This window comes from Diceros bicornis, chromosome 14 (assembly GCF_020826845.1).
Source record: "Diceros bicornis minor isolate mBicDic1 chromosome 14, mDicBic1.mat.cur, whole genome shotgun sequence".
Taxonomy (NCBI): domain Eukaryota; kingdom Metazoa; phylum Chordata; class Mammalia; order Perissodactyla; family Rhinocerotidae; genus Diceros; species Diceros bicornis.
Window position 1 is genome coordinate 41,834,174 of NC_080753.1, and position 20,233 is coordinate 41,854,406.

Sequence of the window (20,233 nt, forward strand, 5' to 3'; positions counted from 1 at the left end):
ACTTATAGATGGATTAAGATTTTGGACCTTAAAGTAGGGAGATTATCCTGGATTATCTGGGTGGACTGAATATAATCACACCATTTCTTAAAAGTAGAAGAAGGCAGAAGAGTCAAAGAGATTCAATGGCAGAAGAAGCAGGCGAGATTCAAAGATTTAAGGGACTCAAGCTGTCATTGCTGCTTTGCAATTGGAGGAAGACGATCACAAGCTGAGGAAGGTGGCAGCCTCTAGAAGCTGAGAATAGTCCTTAACTGAAAGCCAGCAAGGAATGGCAACCCGAATCCTACAACTGCAAGAAACTGAATTCTGCCAACAATCTGAGAGAGCAAGTAAGCAGATTCCCTAGGGCCTCCAGAAAGGACCATAGCCTGCAGACACCTTGATTTTAGCCCAGTGACACCCGTGTCGGACTTCTGACCTACAGAAATGTGAGATAATAAATTATGTTGTTTTTGGTTTCAAAATTTATAGTAATGTGTTATAGCAGCAACAGAAAACTAATACAATAAGGATTTTGTGAAAATGTTGCATGAAGTAACTGTGAAACTGTGGTGAATAATCTGTGGTAGCTTAAAATCTAGAAATAGCTCAGTTGAAGAGTGAAGGTTATTAACAAATTTATTTAACAATTGTAGCTTGACAAACACATTCTGGATAGAGCGGATATAGCAGTGAACAATAATGGTGATGATAATGAAGAGTAGTCTTTCCCCAGTATCCACCAGTTGAAAGGAGCATCCCTTAACATCAATGAATGATCAGGGGTGGAAATATCCCTTTCCTGGAGATGGATTCTACAGTGTGATAAAACTACCACTAAAGTTATCTAGCTTCCTTCCTCCCAAATTCTTATTCCACAGACAATCTTTAGGTGTTAAATTAGGCTTCCTATAGACTTTCAAAGTAGGAGGATTGGTTGTGGCTCCATGATCACGCATCACCTTGACACAGTGGGTGCACATGTGCCCATTATTAGTGTAGAGTTTGGCCTCTAGGGGCTGGCCTGATGGCATGGTGGTTAAGTTCACATGCTCTGCTTTGGCAGCCTGGGGTTCCCGGGTTTGGATCCTGGGCACGGACCTACACACTGTTCATCAAGCTATGCTGTGGGAGTGTCCCACACATAAAATAGGGGAAGATTGGCACAGATATTAGCTCAGGGCTGATCTTCCTCACACACAAAAAAAAGAATTTGGCCTCTGGGCCCTTCATATCCTGTGTGATGCGGTCCCTGTGAATTCATTCTCTGGACCACGTCACCCTGTAAACTTAATCCAATGAAGTGTTGGACCTGTGGCTCTGACAGACGACCTTGAAGGAACCAAACAGGGTGTGGCCTCCATAGTCACCTACAGTGATCCTTACCCTGGGGTCCCCTGGGAAGGGTACCTTAGGCTGCACATGGTCCCTTCCCCACAGGGGCAATGGGGTTGGAAAAAAACAACAGGCCAGGGGGTGAGGGTGGGACAGGGGCCAAACCTCTCCCAGCAGCACAACTTTCTGTATGAATTATATAAGTTACTTAAATTGGCTCTGCCTCAGTTTCCACATTCTCAAAATGAGACTATCTCATACAGTTGTGAGGATTAAATGAGTGAATTTCACTTAAAGCATTTAGCACAGTACATTCTAAGTTATCTATACATGTTAGTTATTGTTGTTCAAATCCCATCTGTTATTCACTTGCTGAATCACCTTTATAAAGTTAATTCACTTTTCTGCACCCTTGTTTCCTTTTCTGTAGAAAGAAGATAATAAAATGGTACCAAAAGCAACTGTCATATGGAATAATGGAATTAATATCAGTGAAGTGATTCACACAGGGTGGGCATTTAGTGTTTTATTGTTGTGACATGTTGCTGTGAAGGAGGAGGCCCTCAGCTCCAGGCTGCACAGGGAGAAGCAAGGATGTTACTTCAGCCTGAAGGTCCCCATTCCCATCAGCAGAGCCTAGGGTTACTGGAGTCTCCAAGAAAAGGTCAGACACTAGGTCAGGAACAAGGAAACTGCACTCCGGTGAGCACTGGGCAAACAGTCAAGGCAGTGGACCCCCATGTCTTAATTCTGAAAACAGGCCACAGAGGCCTGGCGAAGGAGGTTTGTGGGAAGGTGTAGATATGAGATCCATCATGGCATTGTAGAATGAGAACTGAATAGTCTTATACTCCAGGAAAACCTCTACTCTTTGAGGAGGGTTGGAAATTGTTAGATTGGTCCAGGGTTCAGTGAGTGCCAGATAGTCCTTCCCATCAGACAGCCCCATAGTCCAGAATCCATTCTTGGGTGCTATAGAAACACTTTTTTTCATCTCCACATTCTCCTTACACATCCCGATATACCACTCTTTCCTGTCCCCTACCTCCACTTCCCAGAAATGTCTCCCTGAAGTGCAGCTTTTGCAACTAAGTATCCTGTAATGGCAAACAAACTTCTTAAGGCTGGCTGGCATATTACCTCGTTCATCTGTCCACCACAGCTCCTCTGGTTGTCAGAAAGAAGGAGGATGGGGTTTGCTGTGTTCGGATCCAGAATCACATCCGCTGCAGAGAGTGTGGGGATGGGATGTGGGGTCAGCAATTTTTCTTAGACCTCAGAGCCTCAGCCTACAAGACTTGGGTCTGGCTGAGGAGGTCCAAGTCCAGAGCCTGGTGTCCCCAGCCTGCCCTGGAGGTGACCCTCTCAACAATACCAAAAGAAAGACCCAGGAGTCTTGTGTTTAGTGAAGTAGAGTGATGAGGGTCAGGGTCTGCCTCACCAGACATCTGAGTTTTCTCCTTCCTTCCATCTTTTTCCTACTTCCCTCCCCAAAATTACTCTACTCTTCTTTATAGTCACATGGATTTACCTTTCAATCCTTGGTCTACCACTCCTGAGCTGAATATTTTTCCTTTTCTGCAGTCTCTTTTTCAATGTTACCAAGCTATATAATATCTTTGAGCCTTAATTTGCTTATCTGGAAAATGGGGATAAAAATACTAATCTTGAGGGTAGAAAAAGACAACACATGTTTTATATATAGCCAAGGCTGGGCATGGAGGAAGTGCCTGACATTATAATAGCTCCATGCCTTTTCTGTGGTAGAGGCCATATTAGGGGCTTTCTGCACTCCCAGATCCACTTTCCACCTTTCTCTACCCTCTCCCAGACCTCAGGAATCTATCCTCTATGGACAGCATCACTGGGCTCCCTTGAATCTGGTTACCTGTTGGGTTTGGCCAATGAGAGGTACTAGCTGAAGATTGGAAAGAGAAAGAAAAGAGACGCACAACATTTTTTTCCCCCACTTCCTCCCTGTCCTTATCAGATGGTGATGCTCTATCAAATGCACAACTCCTCTCAAGCAGCCGTGTCCTTGAGCTACAGCTTCCTCTGGGATCCAGTAACTGCTACCTCTCCCTATTCCTTCAAGTCTAGGGGTGGTGACAGCTTTCCATTACTGTGAGCCCTGGGGCACCTCACATTCCCTTGTTGGTTTTCCTTAACCCCACTCTCACCTTTGTAAATTGTTCCTTTTAGAAACCTTCTTCAATCACCCAGTTTGAACATTTCATCTCTTTCTTGTTGCTTTTTTGACCAATACACCTTCGTTACCTCATTTAGAGTTTACCTCAACCCTCACATAATAGGGATTATGATCATCATTTAAAAATTAGGAGACTAATTTTCAAAAACATTAAGTAACTTGGGGACACACAGCAGCAGGAGGTGGCATAGGAAGCTTGGGAAAAGCCAAGACCTTTGCTCATTATTTTCTCTCCTTGGTCATTCCACATCCTCACTCTCCCTGCAGTATTTGTTTACTCTGCCTCTCCTTTCCCTCAGCTCTACCCTTTATGCCTCTTCTTTCCCATGAAGATCTGTGGAAGCCCAGGAGAGCCATTCTCCCTGGTTCTCTGGGCTCTCAGCAGGAAGGCCCTGGAGATGGGCACACCTTTGAGACCAAGACCTCAAGTCACCCACCCAGAACTCTCCTAGTCATGGGGACTTCTCTTTTCAGAATCTAAAGATTTAGATAAGAAAAGGGAATATGATCCCTCAGGTTGTTATCCTAGGGAACATACAGTGATTCACTCACCAGCTTGGAAGATGATCATCTTCCATTCTGAAAGGCAAGAGACATGAATACGCAAAGGGCATTATTTCCCCTCACCAGTTCTCCTCACTAAGCCTTTTCTCTTTCCCTTTCTTCAGTGTCTTCCAATGTTCAGTTTCCTTCCTCTACAGCTCTGCTGGATCAGCCATACTATCTCTCAGAAATGGTGTACTTCCTTCCCTCTGTCATGCTCGAGCTGCAGGCAACATGACCAGGCTTTTCTAGGGTGTGGGAATGTGTGCCAGCAGGGTGAGGGGTGGCTGAAAATGCCTAGATGCTGTATCTGGAAGGTCCTCTCTGATGCTCCAGAAAATCAGTGGTGGTGTCCCCCACAGAAAATGAGCCTCTGGACTAGATGTGATTATTCCTACTGGGAATGCCAATGGGTCACACAGCAGAGAAATGGTTTAAATGCTTAGTACACAGGGGCCAGGAAACTCAGAGAACATCAGGATCACTCACCAGCATAGGCCTGAGACTTCTTTCTACCTACAATGGAAGAAAGGTAGTGATGTCACCTGAACTATGTCATTTCTGAGTTGTTTCCTTTCTCTTCCTTTGCACACATCTAATCTTTCTTTTTGACCCCCACCCCTCCAACCTTCTCTCTCTGCCTGTTCAATTCTCTCCTCCTTATCAAATCTGAGAACATCAACTGCATGCTGATGATACCGCAGGCACCATGTAAGTGCTTTCGCAGCTGAGATCCGGCTGATCTATTTTGTATGTATCTACATTCCCACACCTGGGCATAGGTGTCACTGTGTGTACACGTGTCTGTGTATGTGCACTAGAATCCACGTGTCTCAAGCTGTATTATGTCCTGTCTACTTCGGAAAAGAACTGGGCAACTTAATAAGGAAATTTCAGATACTATTTTTTTAAAAGGAGTTCTCATAAACGTATGAGAGCTGAGCCACTGTAGCCATTCCTTTTCTTAAGAGACAGTTTTCTCTTTCCTTCTTCTCTGATTTTCTCATTATTTTAAATCTTACATTCTTTTTTTTCCTCTCAGCAGACTACAGACTATGTAAAGCTACTAGTGAGGTTCCCAGCATAGAGAAGACAATTCATCTAGAGAGTTCCATCCCCTTCCTCCTCCTTTCCTTTCAAATGACCCCTGGATATTCCCTGGTGCCTTGCTGGGCTGGAGATTCTGTGGGGCTCTAGATGAGAGAGACTGAGGCCCTTTTCTCCACTTCCCCATGCTTCCCCACAATCAGCCACCCTTATTTCTTTCCCTCCATAAAGGGATCCTGGACATTTCTCAGCCCTGGGCAGAGTAAGGCTGAGGAAAGAGGCTGGGAAATATCCCAGCAGAGAGTCTTTGATACGAATTCAGAGAAAATGAAAGAGCCACTCATGAGCCACGTACTGGATCTTTCTCCACTCTGCCATGGAAGAAACGTGAAGAGGCATTAAGATGCTTAAAGCAGCGATAGGGAGACATATATGGGTCTCGGGGGAAATAGGACTTACTGAGTTCACGCTGGAGCTTCATTGAAAAATAAGCGGGAAACAAAAATTACTGTTATGGGGATGGAATGGGGAGGATCTTTGGAAAATAAACCTTACATATGACCCAGTGCAGAGGTGGATGCAAGGGTGGGGAGGGGGTGAGGTCATCAGGTAACCTCACCTAAGCCAGGGCCTTAGCTTCCCTTCCTGGTGAGATATCTCTTGCCCTTCGTTGCAGACCCTTTTCTACTTGCTCTCTCTCTTTCCCCTTCTGCTGTTGCCACAGGAAGTAACCCATCACTGCAAGCAACTAGACAGGCAGGGTTCCCGACAAAGCCAAAATCCAGGGCTGGGCCCTCTGCAAGGAGTCTACAATGGAAGGGAGCTTTAGCCTCTCACACCCAGGAAGATTGGCACAGAGTTGATCTCAGGACATTAAATGGTCCCTTTCCTTCTAGAGTCTCAGCAAAGTTTAGTTAAGACTTCCGTAAACTCTTACTATAACATAATACTATTACTTGTCTTGATATGTCTGCTTCTCACATGTGATATGTTATGATATAAGTTGTACATATTTTTTCCCATTTTGTCATTTATCTTTGCTTAAGGGTCTGATCTTTACCATTTCCCCCATTTCCCATTGCCTGTTACAATTTCTGGTATACAGGAAATACACAGTAAATACTTGTGACATAAACATCTTTATGGGGAAAAGAAACATCCCTGGAGTAAGAAAGAGACTCTGGATCCCTGCTCTGTGGCTTATATTCACTGCAAAGACCCGAGTCAGCAACAGAGAATCACACATCCTCCTTCTTTCAACGGCCACAGCTCAGCACTGTATACTTGAGGCTAAGCAGGTACTGACTTGCAATGGAAACCCTGGTGGTCTTTTCCTGGCTGAGGAGGGGATTTCTGATGATACAGGACACCCCTTCCACAGAGCTGCCTTTCACAATCACAGATGCTGCGACTGCATATAGGCCATCTCCATCTGCAACCAAAGATGCTGGCACATTTGTCATGTCCTCTCCCTTGGCAATTCTCCACTGTATTTGGGACCAGTGATACTAGTCCGTTGACACCACTCCAGATGTATCCCTTCATCCTCATAAGCCTTCGTTTCAATATGAAGATCAGAGCCAGCATGATGGAAGGATAAATGAGCCTGAATTCTTTGGAGCCTCCTGTATCGGTCAGGGTCTCAACAGGAATTGAATGGCACACTCACATTAGATAATTGAAGGGTGATTTCATTAATGAGCTGTTTACAAAAGCATGGTCATGGTGAGGGAAAGTCTACATGGGACAGAGCAATACCCTGGGGCCAGGAACAGTGAAGTTGTTATCAACCACCTCTAAACTCAAAGGGAGGCAGAATGGAAGCTGTTTTTAACACCTAACAGAAGAGTCATGTAGAAAGGGTTTTCTTGAGAGGAGCTGTGATCTTCAGGAAGGGAAAGCAGCCAGCTAGAGGTGGTCTTGCAGGGGGAAAGCAAGGGGGATGAGTACATACTCTTCTCTCTCCTCTCTCCCTCCTTCCATCTTCTGCTATGGTTCCTTATTGACCAAACCCATGCAGAAGCCACAGAGCAAGAGAGTGCCCTGAGAAAGAGAAATACAACTCTTGACGTCTGACATTGACCTCACTTGGTGTTCTCCTGTTGAATAAAACTAATTTCATGCAACATCAATATCCATCAAGGGCACTTTGTCATTATGATGGGTCAGGACAAAAACACCACCACTCAACAATTGTGTTTGAATAAAGAGAAAAACACGAACACTGTCCAAACCACAGTTGTGACCAAACTTTTCCCTATCCTGGCTACGAGTAACTGCTGCTCCTTTCCCATTTACAACTTTAGCCTCACTCTAGTCTTCCTCCTAGATAGGATTTATTAAGACATCTACCTACAGAATCATACCCTCCACCTTCCGAACAGCATCCAATCCAGAGCAAAGCCCCATTTCCATAAACCCTTCCCCAACTCATCTAACACAAGCCCAAAATCTATGCCAAGTCTTCTCTAACACCCTCTTACTGAGAAACTCCACAGTTCCCAGATGACATGCACTCTCCCTCCCCGCAACAAGTCCTACCTGCAACTTGGTCAACTCCAGGTGTGTTCCTGGGGGCCTTTGGTGGGAGAATATTGGTAGCACAGATGTCGAAGTACAAGTCAGCATCCCAGGGCCCATAGTAGCGTGCTCCTGGAGGGGCTAGAGAATCTATCTGGAACACAACTGAACCGAAACGACTGTGTGCCATCACTGAGGAGATATTTTCTTCTCCTTCCTATCCCTGACCTTGCACTACCCTGCTTAGAACCTGGAGGCCACTATGAGGGAATTCATACTTGATATTATAGGGCATAAGAAGTATTCTTCCTGGAGAAAAACCTGTATCTTTCCCAAGGGCTTCATAGAAACGAAGAGGGAAGGCAGTGGAGGCCGTTCCTAGTGACAAGCCAGGATGCTCTGAGGGGGATTGGGAGCATGAATGCTTCATCTGACCACCAGGTCCCACAGATGAATGAGCTCAGAACAAAACCTGTAGCCTCACCTGCAACCTTCACTTCCACCATGGCTTTTCAGAGAAGTTGACATCTTGGAAATAACACAGGTAGTTTCTGCTGTCAGAGGCTCTGATGTAAATTCAGAGAGTGGCCTTCCCTTCAGTGACATCATCGCTTAAAATCGAAGTTCTCTCTGGATACTCTTCCGTCTGTTGGTCTTCTACTTCCTACCCATTTGCATGCTCCAATACTACCTCACTAAGGCTGGATCTCACCAGTATCAGCTCCACGGTCTCTGCGCTCATATTTGGGGACAGAGGGCAGGGCAGATCAGCATCTTCACTCACCATGGCCTAGATGTGGGCCCAGGGTGTCCTATCACAGCAAAGTGAGCTGGTCAGTAAAAGGAGAAGCTCCATGAGAGGGAGTTGGGGCCATGAGGGTAAGGGAGGAGTCTCAGCCAGGGAGGGTGAGGTATGAAAAACCTAAAGAGGAACACAATCTTAACAGAAGTACAGGTTGTCTTAAGGGCATGTGCACCTTCAGTTTGGGATGGGACTTCCAGGTATGAGAAGTTGTCAGAGGTTCTGACTGGACACTCATAGGTAGTTGTCTCGTTCCGATGCACAAAATCAGAATGTTCCCTACTTGTACAAGGGGTAAGCAACTGGACCAAAACAAGGCAGACAAGGAGGATGAGCAGAGGGAAGTCTAGGGAACTTTCCATTTTCATGTGTGCTGCAGAGAGACCAGAAAGAGTCAGGCAGAAACTATGACTTGGAAGATGTCAAATTTCACGTCAAACCTCTCCAGGGCTGATTTGGTGAAACACACAGTCACTAGTGTGGTGACTCAAAATCCTCTTCTGCCAAAATGTCTGCTTGGGAGTCTCTTTACCTTTGAGTTCCAACTTGGAAAATCACCCACAAAAATATGTAATGTGAAATGTACATGCATTAACCCTAATCCATCAGGGAATCCTTGGCTCTACTGAAACCAGCAAAAAGTTGGCCATTGATGATTAAGTAGCTAGGGACTAAAGACTAAAGTTTTTTTTCCTTTTTGCAATCACTGGCTATAGCTTTTAGCTGTTTACTTGCCTATTGTTTTTATTTTATTTTATTTTATTTGAGGAAGATCAGCCCTGAGCTAACATCCGTGCTAAATCCTCCTCTTTTTGCTGAGGAAGACCGGCTCTGAGCTAACATGTATTGCCATTCCTCCTCCTTTTATTCCCCAAAGCTCCAGTAGATAGTTGTATGTCATAGTTGCACATCATTCTAGTTGCTGTACGTGGGATGCCGCCTCAGCATGGCCAGAGAAGCAGTGCGTCATTGCACGCCTGGGATCCGAACCCAGGATGCCAGCAGCGGAGAACGCGCACTTAACCGCTAAGCCACGGGGCCAGCCCTGCCTGCCTATTGTTAACTGTGCTGTTTAGGCAATATGCTATCTGACTGCCACTAGATTCCTATAGATAACATCTCCTTGAAGCCTGGGTCACCATGGTAATGGATGTTTGAGCTGTTTTTCAGGAATTAGAACCCCTTGTCCACTTCAGGCCAGTTGAGACCACCCACTCATCAACTGGACCTGTGCAGATGTCCGATAAGCGACCTTTTGACGTCAAGAGGCTAAAAACTCCACCCTCGGGTCATGCCAACACCGCCATTTTGTGAACATGCGTCCTATGAAGACACATGAAGTCTGACTACGACCACACAGATCATCACTTACTTCACCTCTCCTCACCTCTAATCATCTATCTCCACATTTCAGACCACCTTGCCCCCTTCCAGATAAATATCCCTGAGTCCCTGTTTTGGGGGACGCGGATTTGAGAGTCATTCTCCCGTTATCTCACACGGCTGCCCTGTGATTAAACCCTCTCTCACTGCAATCTCATCGTCTTGGTGATTGGCTTTCTGGGCGGCGGGCAAAACTAACCTGGTTCGGTAACACTACTGTCCAAATATGTTCAGAATCCTTGCACTTTCCCACACTTCCCCTTCTATAGCACAGTCCAAGCCTCCACCATCCCACTCTAACTAATGCAGGACCCTCCTCTCTGGGTCCCCTGATTCCACCTGTGTCCCCTACAGTCTATTCTCAACATAACAGCCAGAATGTTCCTTGAGTCGCATCATGTCACTCCTCTGCTCAGCACCTTCCAGTGGCTCCCATTTCACTCAGAGCAGATGCTCAAGTCCTCACAATGGCCAACATGGCCCTCCAGGACCTGCACCTCTCACTTCCTCTCCCCTGCTCTCCTTGTCTGCTCCAGCCACACTGCCCTTCTTGCTGGTCCTTGAACAGGCCAAGACAGAGGACCTCGGCCCTGCCTCTTCCCTCTACCTGGAACCCTCTTCTCCTCAATATCCACAAGACTCACTCCCTCACCTCCTTCAAGTCTTTCCTCTAAAGCCAGTTCCTACATGAGACCTTCTTTGACCACAGAATTATAGCAAACTGTGCCCATACCCCTAAACCTGCTCTCTTTTCCCCATTGAATTTTCACCATCTAACATATCATGTGTTTACTGTCTGTCTCCACCTGCTCGAATGGAAGCTCCACAAAGCAAGGATATTGGTCTATTTTGTTTACTTATGTGTAACAAGACCTTAAAACATGGAGCCCTCATTATATATTTTTTTAATGAGTGAATAGATGAAGGGTTAACACATTAACCCACCAATACTCGCTACCATTTTAAACAGGTTTAGATGATTAGATTATAGTGGTTGTCATGCAAAGGAGGGAAGGTGTGAGTTGTGAAGACAAGCATCTGCCACTTTAATGAAGTGTTCTTTTAGTCTGGATTAGAAAGAGAGCTGGGGGGCCAGCCCAGTGGCACAAGCGGTTAAGTGTGCGCGCTCTGCTGTGGCAGCCTGGGTTCGCCAGTTCGGATCCTGGGCATGCACCGACGCACTGCTTGGCAAGCCATGCTGTGTCGGTGTCCCATATAAAGTGGAGGAAGATGGGCATGGATGTTAGCACAGGGCCAGTTTTCCTCAGCAAAGAAAAGAGGAGGATTGGCAGATGTTACCACAGGGCTGATCTTCCTTACAAAAAAAAAAAAAAGAAAGAGAGCTAGGCCTTCTGTGTTCCCACTGGGACTTGCCTATATTAATGTATTTATTCCTGGGCAGGCCTCGTGGCTTAGCGGTTGGGTGCGCGCGCTCCGCTGCTGGCGGCCCAGGTTCGGATCCCGGGTGCGCACCGACGCACTGCTTCTCCGGCCATGCTGAGGCCACGTCCCACATACAGCAGCTAGGAGGATGTGCAGCTATGATATACAACTATCTACTGGGGCTTTGGGGGAAAAATAAATAAATAAATAAATAATGTATTTATCCCTATTTTTCAATGAAGTGGTTTAAAGGAGTAATTATTTCCTGCACAAAAATTTAAGATTGTTGGGGGCGGGTCCTGTGGCCTAGTGGTTAAGTTCAGCATGCTCCACTTCGGTGGTCCAGGTTCGGTTCCCCGTTGCAGACCCAAACCACTCATCAGCGGCCATGCTGTGGTGATGACCCACATACAAAACAGAGGAAGCTTGGCACAGATGTTAGCTCAGGGCGAATCTTCTACCACAAAAAAAAAAAAACTTAAGAGTGTTCAACTCAATGTGCTTCAGTGCTCTCTTTTCACAATTATTCTTTGGGGGAAAAGCATCCCTCAGAAGAAAATTATTCGTTTACCATCTTCCCTTTCCCAGATGTTCACCAAAGCTCCTTGGCAGATGGCCTCTGGTCATGCCAGCAATGGATAATTGGGCAGGTCTTAGTCTTTCCACTGCTAGAGAAGTCCCTTTTCGAGGCAGAGATATTAAGAGCTGGCATGTGCAAAGAAGGGGCAAATATGTCAGGCTAGGAGCACATGTTAGCCCAACAAAGCTCATGCCTCTACAAATTGATGAGTTTCTCTCAGCTCAGAGGCAGAGCTGCAACTCCCCGCTCCCAGCCCAGTTATCCCAATTGTATCTTGGCTCAGAAAAGCACCTCCACCATCATCTAGGCATGGTCTGCGGCATCACTGTGAACCTTTGTGATAAGGGAAGTGTGGGGCCCTCGCCGCTGACACGGCTTGATTCTAGCTGGAGTTATAGCTTGGTTTCCATCATAACCACCCCAGAGTTGGCTACATTGCTAGATAGTGGAGAGCCTGAGAGCAGGCCTAGGTGGATTACTCAGAGACAGGACCGAGAACTCCAGACCTACACTTAGTCCTCTCTCATCATGTATCCTCCCCTTCCCTGAAGATGTCAGGTGGAAGGGGGTGCTGAGATATGACTTGAGGGCATGCCCATCTGGAGAGTAACACTGCAGATTCTTCTAAGCCCCAACCCATGGTCATCACCAAGTTCAAATCACAACCCCACCAGACTCTGGTTAAGATCCAGGCAGACTCCCTGGTGGAGGCTTGGAGTTAAGTCAGAGGCTGAATACACCACTTCTTAATGACAAGTCTAGTGAATGGCAGAGCTAGGAATAAGACCAGGTCTCACCCATCACTTCATTCATTCAGTAAGTAAGTACTGACTGAGAACATACTATGTGCCAGGCCCACCATGGGTCAGGTGTAGGAACAAAAAAGGGTGTGGACACTAGGTAATGGCACTATGGTTCACAAGCTGTGTGATCTCAGTCATGTGACAAAACCTATTTGAATTCCGTTCACTTGTGAAACAATGTAAAATATGAACTTTAGAATGTGAATCATTGGCCCAGCAATTCTGCTCCCAGATATCTGGTCCAGCAAAGTACCTGCATGTGTCCAGAGAGAGGCATGTGTAAGGATGACACTGCAGCATTATTTTTAAAAGTAAAAAAGCAATCAACAACTGAACTGGCCACTCATAGGAGACTGGTTAGCTAAATAATGGCTCATCACTATGAAGGAATTTAATGTGGCAGATAAAACTAATTTATAGTCACTATCCCAGATAATCAAGATATATTAAGTGAACAAAAATACATTTCAGAACAATAATAATGATTCTATTAAAACATAAAAACAAAGCTATAAATTTGCAGATACATGTTTATGTCATTTCCTTAAAAAAGATGTAAAAGGATACATGCTACACTGAGAATTGGGGCTTGAGTGAAAGATACTTTTGTCCTTTGCACCTTATACTTAAAATTATTTGAATGTTTTACATTTAAAAATTTTTCATATATAACTTAGCAGTTAAGAATTGTCACAAGTAATTATAGTGACTGCAACATATTAGTTGTACATTAAATACCAACTCCTCCAGAACAAATCAGCACGAGGCCCCAGTTATAGTACCTGCAAGTCCGGGAACTGCTGGGGGACAAGGGAGCAGAAGTCTGTGCAGCTGGCTCTCCTTCACACCCTTGCCTGAAACTTAGACACAACCTTGACAAAATATTGCCTTTCACTACATCCTCCACTATTCAAAACTATTCTCTCTGCTGCTAGAAAGAGGACAGTACTATTATTTTTATAATGGGTAACAATTTCTCTGCTGTCCTCAGAGTGGAGAATATGTTTCACTTATTTTTTAGGATGTGAATTGATTTTTCTTCCTGATTACAGACAATTTTAAAGTGGAGAAAAATATAAAAGAATAAAATTTAAATAATCTGTAGTGGTAATCATATACTTTGCTTCACAAGAATGTAGATATTTCTGGAAGTATTTTGGACATATATGTATACCAAAACCTTTAAATGTTTCATCCTCTGATACAGAAATTCCACTTGTAGGAATTACTCTTAAAGACAAAATATCAGGTGTTAACAGAAAGATTTATGTTTAAGGATCTTCATCATGGTAAAATCTACAATAGCAAAATGTAGATACAATTTAAACATCCAAATTAGGGCCAGCCCCGTGGCTTAGCGGTTAAGAGCGCGTGCTCTGCTACTGGCGGCCAGGGATTCTGATCCCCAGCGCCGCGCACCCACGCACCGCTTCTCCGGCCGTGCTGAAGCCACGTCTCACATACAGCAACTAGAAGGATGTGCAACTATGACCTACAACTATCTACTGGGGCTTTGGGGGGAAAAAGAAAGGAGGAGGATTGGCAATAGATGTTAGTTGAGAGCCGGTCTTCCTCAGCAAAAAGAGGAGGATTAGCACAGATATTAGCTCAGGGCTGATCTTCCTCACAAAAATTAAATAAATAAATAAATATCCAAATTGGATGCAATTTGCTTACAATGATATTGTATCTTTACTGATAGAATATCAATATCAATGATATTGATATCCTTATTAGAAACATGATTCCTAATGACTCTATGAATATCCTTTTATGATTGCGACAATGTGCTGTTTATCCATCCTCCAACTGTTATATATGTAAGTTGGTTCAGAATTTTCTATATTACAAATAATTCTGTAATGATGTTACAGAATTATTTGTAATATATTCATTCATATATATAATATTTATATATTATATAAATATTTAAGGTACATCTCTTTTTAGAATCTCTTAGAATACGTTTCCCGGGCCGGCCCAGTGGCGCAAGCGGTTAAGTGCGCACGCTCTGCTGCGGCAACCCGGGGGGAACCCCTTGGCAAGCCATGCTGTGGCGGCATCACATATAAAGTGGAGGAAGATGGGCATGGATGTTAGCCCAGGGCCAGTCTTTCTCAGCAGAAAAAGAGGAGGATTGGCAGATGTTAGCACAGGGCTGATCTTCCTCACAAAAAAAAAAAAAAAAAAAAGAATACATTTCCAGAGATGACCAGGGGAGATTATAAGAGTCCTTTGCTCCTTTCTGACCACAGTAAGGTCCTAAAAACATGCAGTTGGCAAGTTTCTTCATTCAAGTTGTCTCCTTCTCACCAGATTTCAAATGTAGGTCCTTATCTTTTGCACTGCCTCCTGCCCCGACCCCTCATTCCCTCACCACACACACAAGCACCAAAACCCCTTTCTCCAGGTGACTACTTCCCTGTATCTACTCTATGCTTTTTAGCCTCTCTCTTTCCAGGAGCTGTGGCTCTGGCTTTTACCATTTTCCCCATTTGCCCTTAGCGTTACCAATTGCCCCCACTTACCCCTTGGCATTCCCAGCTGAAAATCACAGGCCACAGGATGAAGGTAATCAATGGTTCTCCATTATAGTCAACAGTCTGCTTTGGAAGAAAGGGAAAAGAAAGAAAGGCTGCTCCCTGTGAGAAACAGTAACAGAGCCCCTCTTTGAAGAAATTGTTTTTTTATTGGCTCAGAGGGGTGTTTCTCATCAGTTGCTGGACAGAAACCAGTAGGGAAGGTTAGAATGAAAACTGAAACTGTCCTGGATTGTACAAAATGAAGCAAAATCACAGCCCTAATTCCCACACTGTTTGTGTCTCTCTGTGTTTACCTATTTGAGTCATTCATGTGTATGTTTGTGTATAATCAGTATTTAATTATATACACCTGTTTTATGTCCTTATATCATAATAGATTTATCAGCAGAACTAAGCAGAAAAATTGCTAGATTTTAATGTGTGAAGAGAGGAAGATGTGCATTAATTAAAATGTTTCTGTGGCCGTTTGCTAACATCTGTGTGCATGTAGGTGGGCACACGGAGGAGGAGATCTTTTACAACAGAGCCAAATGGAAGTATGACCTTGCTTTCTTTTCTTTTCTTTTTTTTTTTTTTTTTGTGAGGAGGACTAGTTCTGAGCTAACCTCCAATGCCAATTCTCCTCTTTTTGCTGAGGAAGATGCCCTGGGCTAACATCCGTGCCCATCTTCCTCCACTTTATATGGGACGCCGCCACAGCATGGCTTGACAAGCGGTGCATTGGTGCGCACCAGGGATCCGAACCGGCGAACCCTGGGCCGCCTCAGCGGAGCGTGTGCACTTAACCGCTGCGCCATCGGGCGGCCCCAATGACCTTGCTTTATTTTAGTCTATATTTCTGTTCCTCCCCCATCCTACCTTATTTATTTACTTATTTCACTCCTTATTTATTTATTCGTTTGATGCCTTTTAAAGAAAGTTGCAACGTCAATGCTTTTCCCTGGGTACGTCAGCACACCTATCGACTAGAAGAATACAGTTCTGAAATGTTAGAGGCACCGATGCTGTGTTTGAAACATGAGTGTAGGACTTTCTTTCAGTTATATGTTCTAAAAGGATCACTGGGGCATTTTTATATGGGTATCTCTAGCTCCTAAATGCATCGCCATCCCCAATGATATTGAGAGTCTGGCCCCAGGTTCCTGCCCACTCCTAGTAAGAGTCAACCTACCTCCAGGAGGCTGTGTAAGAAGAAGGCTCCAGGAGGTTGTGTAAGCAGAAGGCTCCAGGACTACATCTCAGGAACAGCTTGAGACACACACAAGCTCTGCCTCAGGTCCCTTCTGTCCATTCCCTGACATGTGTTGAGAGAAGTGTTCTCTTCTCCGCTGATACCACAAGAAGACAATCAATGTTCTGGAGGACCTGTACGATGTGGGGCCCCACAAATCACTTGAAGAAGAGCACACATAAAATCTTTGTGAAGGAAACTGGACAGGCATGTGGTTAAGTTCAGAGACAAAATAAAATAGGAGAGTGGGCATTACATTACAGAGGTGTGAGAATGTAAAAATTAGCTCAGAACGTAGCAATCTGCTCTGCTGGTCATCAGGCTGGTGTAACAGACATATTTGATAAAGTCAACTACAGGTTAACAGAAATAATATTTCTCCCAAGATCATGCTGCAGTTGCAAAGGGGCAAAACAACCCCCTGCTCTGAGTACGTCCGGCTTTCTTACTCACTGAGAAACTTCTTTTTAAAAATTCAGTCTACTTTCATTCTTTTGTATGTGGATGTCCAGTTTTGCCAACACCATTTATTGAAGAGGCTTTCCTTTCTCCATTGTATGTTTTTGGCTCCTTTGTTGAAGATTTGCTGTTCATTATTTTATACCTTAAAAAATTTTAAATCAAAATGTGTTAAAGACTTGAATGTAAGACCTGAAACCATAAAACTCCTACAAGAAAGCATACGCAGTATTCTCTGACATCAGTCCCAGCAGTATCTTTTCAAATATCATGTCTACTCAAGCAAGGGAAACAAAAGAAAAAATAAACAGTGGGACTACATCAAACTAAAACACTTCTGCAGGTGAAGATAACTATCAACAAAATGAAAAGACAACCCACCAACTGGGAGAAAATATTGGCAAATCATATATCCAACTAACAGTTAACTTCCAAAATATATAAAGAACTCATACAACTCAAAAATAAAAATATGAAGAACCCGATCAAAAAATGGGCAGAGGATATGAACAGACATTTTTCCAAAGAAGATATACAGATAGCCAACAGGCACAGGAGAAGATGTTCAACATCACTAATTATTAAGGAAATGCAAATCAAAACTACAATGAGACATCACCTCACACCCATCAGAATGGCTAGATAAGAAAAGAAATAACAAGGGTTGGAGAGGATGTGGAGAAAAGGGAACCCTCAGACACTGTTGGTGGAATACAAACTGGTGCAACCACTATGGAAAGCTGTATGGAGATTTCTCAAAAAATTATAAATAGAAATACTGTATGATCCAGCTATTCCACTACTGGATATTTATCCAAAGAACATGAAATTAATAATTCAAAAAGATTTATGCATCTCTGTGTTCATCGCAGCATTATTCACAACAGCTGAGATGTGGAAGCAATCCAAGCACCCATCAATGGATGACTGGATAAAGAGGACGTGGTATACATATACAGTGGAGTACTACTCAGTCATAAAAAAAGACAAAATGGTGCCATTTGTGAAAACATGGATGGACCTTAAGGTTATTATGCAAAGTGCAATAAGAGAGACAAAGACAAATACTATACGATTTGACTCATATTTGGAAGATAAACAAAAAACCACATAAATAAGGAGAACAGATTAGTTGTTACCAGAGAGGAAGGTGGAGTGGGGAGGGTGAAAGGGGTAAAGGAGCACATGTGTATGGTGACGGATAAAAACTAGACTATTGGTGGTGAATACCATACAGTCTAAAGGAGAACTGAAACATAATAATGTACACCTGAAATATACACAATGTTGTAAGCCAATATGACCTTAATAAAATAATTAAAAAAATTAAAACTCAGAGTCTCTCAGAAGCTTTGTTGGTGGAAATCATATCAATTAAGAATGAACCATTCCATTCTTGTCTGGATGCTACAAGTTACTTTGACACCGAAAAGCAGCCTTGATTTCCAAACTAGATGCTGAATTTCAGATAAGGGGTTTCTGGGCACAACACTTTGTATCTCTCAACTTTCTTATTTCCAAGGAAATAGGGGCCGAGGTCAACTTCTCATTCAGACCTTTACATGAAGTCCTGGGAGAGAAATGCATGTGAAATTGGGCAGGAAAAATTCATTAATTTAACAAATTTTTATTGAGAACCTACCATCTAGTAGGTACGAGGCATTGAACTTGAAATTGGTGAGGACAGGCAGCATAATGGAGTAGTTAAACCATAGACTCTGAAGCCAGGTTGCCTGGGTGAGCTTTACTAGCTGTGTGACCTTGTGTCAGGTACTTAACCTCCGTGTTCCTTAGTTTTCCTATCTGTAAAATAAGGATAATAATAGCATCTGCCTTTTTGGCTTGCTATCATGAGGATGAAATGAGATAATTCAGGCAATATTCTTACAACAGTCCTTCATACAGAATAAGCCATAAAAATGTATGTACAGTAAAAATTAGAATTGGTCCTGAGGAGAGTGAGATGCCTGGGATTGATGCTGAAGGAATGCAAACCTAAGAGTGGGCTTCTAATGTTAACTTCAGGAAATGAGCCTGATACATACCAAAATGTATTCAGAGACTTCTTTCCCATAGGAAATAGATAGGTGTGTATATATATTTAATAATAATTCAAGTCCCTTTGGTACAGCAATTGCACTTTCAAGAATTTGTCCTAATGACAAATGCCACTTGGAAATTTATTCTGTAGAAGTAATCAGAGCTATAGAAAACAATTTACCTACAAAGATGTTTATAGCAGCATTATTTGTAACACAAAAGAAAGAAAACTGTCTTGATTATCAACAATGTAAGATTAGTATTTAAGGTTTAGTGTTGTAAAAGAAGCATATCTTAGGACAATATATATAGCAAGGTCTAATTTTCATCAGAAAAACAGTGTGTGTGTGTCTATTGGAATAAAGTTAAAAAATATGCACTTAACTACTGGTGAAGTGAAATATTTTCATGGTAGGAAGTTGTTTAGGGAAAGGAGCAATACACAAATTGACAAACCAGAAAGGAAATCTTGAAAAATCTAGGGTGAAAAGTGTCATTGAAAGGATCACTGAAATTGCTTGATAGGGATTGACTGGATTATCAGAGGTGGTAGGATGTGGCATCAGATGTAAGAATGTTGAATGTAGCAACAAGTCCCAGACCAGCAGGTGACCTGGAGAAGATACTTTTCTCTGTGCGCTTTGTTTAGCATCTCCCAGGGTTGCACATGGGTCAAAATGAAATAAAGTCCTTGAATGAAAAGACTATGAAAACAGCAAAGCCCCTTCCAGATCTAGCTTCCTGCATTCAAGACAACCACTGCTTGTGGGCCTTGGCCTTTCTTTTCTTTATGAGGATCCAGGAGATCAAGGTCAGAGATCACTGTCCAGGCCACTAGTCTTTACTGTTTCCATCAGTATTTCTTGTCTCTTGAGGTTCCTTTTTCAGTTTCCAGCTGGGGTGGCAACACTAGACACACTTCTTAACAAGACTTGGTAGGGCTGGATTGTTCTTTCTGGCCCTCTGTACTGTTTATCCCTGGAGCATATAAACTGTCCCCTACTATGTCCAGTCCCATGGAGAAATGGGCAAGCAATGGCTGCAGCTCTGAGAGCAAAGGTCAGAAGTGCTCCACCTACACAGCTGGCTCTGGTGGAGCTCTGGGACAGTTGTCCCTAGAAGCAGCTCCTCAACTCCGTGCCCAGCTCTCCCCAGGAGGTTCAACTGAGAGAAAGTCTGGGGACTGATGGCCTCAGAGAAAGATGGTCAGAGGGGTCGTGTGATAGAACCAGAAGAATAAGAAAGGCCGGACGGGCCCAGAGAAAGAGATCTGGAGGAAGGTGTAGATGTGGGACCCATCAGCCACACTATAGAAGGAGATATCCCCAGCCTCATAGTCCAAGAAAATCCTCACCTGTCTGGGTGGTTTGCTC

General features: G+C 43.7%; 1 pseudogene; it reads right to left on the bottom strand.

Moving 5' to 3' along the window:
* Positions 1–1,994: 1,994 nt before the first annotated feature.
* Positions 1,995–8,423, bottom strand: LOC131413373 (butyrophilin subfamily 3 member A3-like; annotated as a pseudogene).
* Positions 8,424–20,233: the final 11,810 nt, after the last annotated feature.